The 6598-nt window shown below is 45.1% G+C and overlaps 1 protein-coding gene across 4 annotated transcripts in view; it reads right to left on the minus strand.

The window, feature by feature from the left end:
- Positions 1 to 6598, minus strand: part of dok7b (docking protein 7b) — a 95439-nt gene that overhangs the window by 52671 nt on the left and 36170 nt on the right. The window lies entirely within an intron of this gene.

Consider the following 6598-nt stretch of genomic DNA (forward strand, 5'->3'; position numbering starts at 1 on the left):
ATGTTGCCTGGTATGGAAGGAATGTCTTCCGAGGAAAGGCTGAGGGCCTTTCTCTTGTTAGAGAGAAGAAGGTTGAGAGGTGACTTAATAGAGACATACAAGATAATCAGAGGGTTAGATAGGGTGGACAGGGAGAGCCTTTTTCCAAGTATGGGGACGGCAAACACGAGGGGACACAACTTGAAAGTGAGGGGAGATGTCAGAGGTAGTTTCTTTACTCAGAGAGTAGTAAGGGTATGGAATGCTTTGCCTGCAACGGTAGTAGATTTGCCAAGTTTAAGTGCATTTAAGTCGTCATTGGATAGGCATATGGACGTACATGGGATAGTGTAGGTGGGATGGGCTTCACATTAGTATGACAGGGCGGCGCAACATCGAGGGCCGAAGGGCCTGTACTGCGCTGTAATGTTCCATGTTCTATGTTCTATGTACTGGTCTAATCAACAGAGTGAACTCTCCTGCAGATTGGGAGCCAGATTTTGGAAAGGTGCAGAAGTAACAGGATTGTTGACGGGGATGTTTTCAACTTCCCTAATATTGATTGGAACCTCCTTAGTGCAAATAGTTTGGATGGAGCAGTTTTTGTCAGGTGTATCCAGGTGTATCAGTATGTAGATAGGCCCGGGGGTGGGGTGGCCATATTGGATTTGGTGCTTGGCAATGAACCAGGCCAGGTGTCAGATCTCTCAGTGAGGACTCCGGAACTCAATTCCTCTACCAATAAAAGCCAGTACGCCATATGCCTTCCTCACTGCACTATTTACCTCATGGAGAGGGATAGGAGCAGACGACATGGGAAAGTATTTAACTGGGGGAGGGGGAATTACAATGCGACGAGGTAGGAACTGTGGAGCATAAATTGGGAACAGATGTTCTCAGGTAATTGAATGACAGAAATGTGAAGGTTGTTTCGGGAGCACTTGCTGAAAGTGCTGGATAGGTTTGTCCCACTGAGGCAAGGAAGGGATGGTAGGGTGAAGGAACCTTGGATGACAAGGGATGTGGAACATCTAGTCAAGAGGAAAAAGAAAGTTTACTTAAGGATTAGATTAGATTACATTACAGTGTGGAAACAGGCCCTTCGGCCCAACAAGTCCACACCGACCCGCCGAAGCGCAACCCACCCATACCCCTACATTTACCCCTTACCTAACACTACGGGCAATTTAGCATGGCCAATTCACCTAACCTGCACATCTTTGGACTGTGGGAAGAAACCGGAGCACCCGGAGGAAACCCACGCAGACACGGGGAGAAGGTGCAAACTCCACACAGTCAGTCGCCTGAGGCGGGAATTGAACCCGGGTCTCCGGCGCTGTGAGGCAGCAGTGCTAACCACTATGCCACCGTGCCATCCACGGTTGAGGAGGCAACGATCAGACAGGGTTCTAGAGGGTTACAAGGCAGCCAGGAAGGAACTGAAGAATGGACTGAGGACAGCTAGAATGGAGCATGAAAAAGCTTTAGCGGGTAGGATTAAGGAAACCCCTAAGACATTCTACATGTATGTGAGGAACAAGAGGATGGCCAGAGTGAGGGTAGGGCCGATCAGGGAGAGTGGAGGGAACTTGTGCCTAGAGTTGGAGGAGGTAGGAGAGGTCCTTAATGAATACTTTGCTTCAGTATTCACTGCAGGGAGAGACCTTAACGTTTGTAAGGACAGCATGAAACAGGCTGATACGGTCAAACAAGTTGATGTTAAGAAGGAGGATGTGCTGAAAATTTTGAAAAACTTAAAGATAGATAAGTCCCCTTGGCCAGACGGGATATTCCCTAGGTTACTATGGGAAGTGAGGGAAGAGATTGCTGCGTCTTTGGTGATGATCTTTGCATCCTCACTGTCCACTGGAATAGTACCCAGATGATTGGAGGGTGGCAAATGTTACTCTTTTGTTCAAGAAAGGGAATAGGGATAACCCTGAGAATTACAGACCAGTCAGTCTTACGTCAATGGTGGGCAAATTATTGAAGAGGATTCTGAGATACAGGAATTATGATTACTTGGAAAACCATAGTTTGATTAGAAATAGTCAGCATGGCTTTGTGAGGGGAGGGTCATGCCTCACAAACCTTATTGAATTCTTTGAGGATGTGACAAAACACATTGATGAAGGTAGAGCAGTGGATGTGGTCTACGTGGATTTTAGTAAGGCATTCGATAAGGTACCCCATTGTGGGTTTATTCAGAAAGTAAGGAGGCATGGGATACAGGGAAGTGTGTCTGTCTGGATACAGAACTGGCTGGTCCATAGAAGACAGAGGGTGGTAGTAGATGGAAAGTATTCAGCGTGGAGCTCAGTGACCAGTGGTGTTCTGCAGGGATCGGTTCTGGGACTTCTGCTGTTTGTAAATTTTATAAATGACTTGGATGAGGAAGTGGAAGGGTGGGTTAGGAAGTTTGCCAATGACAAAGGTTGGTGGAGTTGTGAATGGTATGGAGGCAGTTGTAGGTTGCAACAGGATATTGACAAGATGCAGAACTGGGCTGATAAGCGGCAGATAGAGTTCAACCTGGAAAAGTGTGAAGTGATTCACTTTGGAAGGTCGAATTTGAATGCAGAATACAGGGTTAAAGGCAGGATTCTTGGCAGTGTGGAGGAACAGAGGAATCTTGGGGTTCTCATCCATAGATCCTTCAAAGTTGCTACCCTGGTTGATAGGGTTGTTAAGAAGATGTATGGGTGTTGGCTTTCATTAGCAGGGGAATTGAGTTTAAGAGCCACGAGGTTATGCTGCAGCTCTATAGAGCCCTGGGTAGACAACACTTGCAATATTGTGTTCAGTTCTGGTTGCCTCATGAAATAAGGATGTGGAAGGTTTAGAGAGGGTGCAGAGGAAATTTACAAGGACGCTGCCTGGACTGGAGGGCTTGACTAATGAAGAAAGCTTGAAGGAGCTATGGCTTTTCTCATTGGAGTGAAGAAGGATGAGAGGTGACTTGATAGAGGTGTATGAGTTGATGAGAGGCATAGATAGAGTGGCTAGCCAGAGACTTTTTCCCAGGGCAGAAATATCTAATTATGGAATGCACTACCAGCAGTGGTAGTAGAATCAGATAGATAGGGAATTGAAGTGACTCTACGATAGCCACATGGAAGATAGTACAGTGAAGGGTATGTAGGTTAGTCTGATCTTAGAGAAGGATAAAATGTCGGCAAAACATCAAGGGATGAAGGACCTGTACTGATCTATGTTCTTTGAAATAGTAACCAAGGGATTTTTTTTATAGCCAGCTGAAAATCACAGAGGTCTACAGAACAGAAAAAGGCCCTTCAGTCCATAAAGTCTTTTACAATATCCATTCACAGGATGAGGGCTTTACTGGCTAGGCAGGCCCTTTCAATTAGAAGTCAGCAGTTGTGGACCTGGAATCACATGTAGGCCAGACCAGATAAGGACAGGAAACTTCCTTTCCTAAACAACATTAGTGAACCAGATGGGCTTTTAACAACAATTGGCAATGGTTTCATGGTCATCATTCAACTCTTCATTCTAGATTTTTTTTTAAACTGAATTTAAATTCAACCACCTGCCTTGGTGGGATTTGAAACCAGATTCCCAGAAAATTTAATAAAAACCGAAAGAACTGCGGATGCTGTAAATCCGAAACAAAAACAGAAATTGCTGGAAAAGCTCAGCAGGTCTGGCAGCATCCATGAAGAGAAGTCAGACTTTCGGGTTGAGTGACCCTTCCTCAGAACTGAGTCACTTGACCCTTAACATTAACTCTGATTTCTCTCCATAGATTCTACCAGACCTGTGCTGAGCTTTTCCAGCAATTTCATATTTTGCCCCAGAACATTACCTGGTCTCTAAATTAATAGTCTAGCAGTGAATAACTAGGCCATCAGCTCAGCTACAAGAGAAGCAGAGGGACCCTGGGTTTAATATCTAATCTGAAAGATGGCACATCAGTAACAATATGGGGCTCCCTCAGTACCACACCAGGAGCGCTTACTCAGACTAGATGCTTAAATCCTTGGAGGAGAACTCAACTTCCCATGCCATAATGTCAAACATTTACAGACTAGGACTATTGTTCAAGGGGAGTATTACCACTCCCCCACCTACACCAGTGGAGCTGACATTGAAAGAATTGAGACCGTTACGTTCCTCAAAGTGACGTTGACCGACAATCTGTCCTGAACTTCCTACACAGATGCGACTGTCAAGAATGCCTCTTCTTCCTCATGCAGCTCAGGATACTTGGCATGACCAACCATCCGGGTGCGTAACGGCCTGGTACAGCAACTGCTCTGCCCAGGACCATAAGAAACTACAGAAGGTTGTGTGCAGATCCAAGACCATCACAGAATCCAACCTCTCATCCATGAACTCCATTTACACAGCTTGCTGCTGCAGAAAGGTGACCAACATTATCTCCTCTATATTGGGGAGACAGGCCAGCTACTTGCGGAGTGTTTCAGAGAACACCTCTGGGACACCCAGACCAACCAACCCAACCACCCTGTAGCTCAACATTTCAATTCCCCCTCCCACTCCACCAAGGATATGCAGGTCTTTGGACCCCTCCATCGTCAGACCACAGCGAAACAACGGTTGGAGGAAGAACGCCTCATCATCCACCTCTTTCCACCTATCACATTTCTGACGCCCCTCCCCCAAGTCCCTCCTCCCTACCTTTTATCTTAGCCTGCTGGACAAACTTTCCTCATTCCTGAAGAAGGGCTTATGCCCGAAACGTCGATTCTCCTGTTCCCTGGATGCTGCCTGACCTGCTGCGCTTTTCCAGCAACACATTTCCAACATTATCAAAGACCCCTCCCACCACAGTAATTCTCTCCTACAACCTCTTCCATCAGGCAGAAGAAATAGAAGCTTGAACACACACACCAACAGGTTCAGGAACAGCTTCTTCCTGGCCGTTATTAAACTGATGAATGGTCTGTCTAACTTCAAATACAGGTTGTTCTGCTATTATACGTGTTCCGTCAACACAAATTGGCAGTAACGCAATTCGTGGGCGTGATTTGGAAAATGCAAACTTTCTAGTGAACGGATGGAGCGATCTTCTATTAGCAATCCTCTACAGCGTGACTTTCTATAGTGCGAGGTGGCAGAGGAACACAATGGTTGCGTTATAGCAGAACAACCTATAATGCTGATCGTGTTAATGTTGACCTTGCCTAGCGCACGCCTCGTTGATGTAACCTGGATGCCTCTGAGTTATTTTTTCACCCTATCATCTGTACATCTTTGCTTACTATGATCTGCTCGAACCGCTCGTAAGTAAAGATTTTCATTGTATTTAGGTATGAGTGACAATAAAACCAAACAAAGCACTGACATGGACCAATTGGGTCTCTATGCGGTCAAACAAAAGCAAAATACTGCTGATGCGGAAATCTGAAACATAATGCTGGAGAAACTCTGTCAGCATCTGTGGAGAGAGAGAGAGAAAGAGAGAACAACAGAGTGAATGTTTTGAGTCTGGTAGTGATTGGAACCTGATGGATCTTATTAACCACAAGATCCTTGACTGGCATTGTTAACATGGGCCAACAACATAGGTGCTGGGGAAAATAAACATGACTGCTGTTTGGAAGTAATGTAGGGATTTATCAAGGAAAAATGAAAAATATATGACCAAAAGATTATGTATATATATCTTGGCATCTTAGGGAGAGATGGGCACCACGGGGTGTGGAGAGTTTCATTTCCCCCTCCGATTCTATTTTGATTTAATCCCTGCCCTCCACTTCACCTTTTTCACATAAGCATTGCTTGCTCTGGGCTTTGCTCGTCTTTGGTTTGTAGGCCACATGGGTTTCTTTGCTGGTGGTGGAATGTTATTAAGGTGACTTTCACTGTATGGTGCACCTGCATACACGGATGCTGAGGATTATGAGCACTAATGCGGTGTGGCAGGAGTGAGGAGGGAAACAAAGAAGCAAAAAAATATATAAACAGGAGATTAAGAATCCCCTCATTTCAGGGTCTGACTCCAAGCTGGCTGGCCAAAACAAAACATTTTGAGGGAACAATGACCTGTGTAAAAACTGTGTGTGGTTTTGTGTATTGTTGTTGATTCTGATGAGATTTGGGCCACCTTGTTTGTGTCCCTACATTCTGGTCTGTTGTAATTGTTGTATATTGTATTTGTTGTATATTGTAATTGTTGATATGTATTGGTTTTTGTGTAACTTTGTATTTCTTTTTTATTCAAACAGGGAATTTAGAATCTCCTCAGTTCAGGGCCTGACTCCAAGCTACTTGACAACAGCTACATTTGCGCTGTGCACAAGTATATAATGGGTGACTTGATGACAGGATACCAATCTCTGGGCGGTTATTTCAGAGCCCAGTGTGAACCGATCTTCTGAATTCGAGTTCAGTTCTGAAGAAAATTTGGACTGGATCCGAAATGTTCACTCTGTTTCTCTCACACTCTCCTCTCTCTCTCTCTCTCTCTCTCTCTTTCTCTCACTCTCTCTCTCACTCTCACACACACTCTCTCTTTCTCTCTCACTCACACTCCACTCTCTCTCTCATACACGCACTCTGTCTCACTCACTCACACTCTCTTTCTCACTCTCACTTGCTCTCTCATACTCTCCTCTCTCTCTCTCTCTCTCTC

Source organism: Chiloscyllium plagiosum, chromosome 2, assembly GCF_004010195.1.
Source record: "Chiloscyllium plagiosum isolate BGI_BamShark_2017 chromosome 2, ASM401019v2, whole genome shotgun sequence".
Lineage (NCBI taxonomy): Eukaryota > Metazoa > Chordata > Chondrichthyes > Orectolobiformes > Hemiscylliidae > Chiloscyllium > Chiloscyllium plagiosum.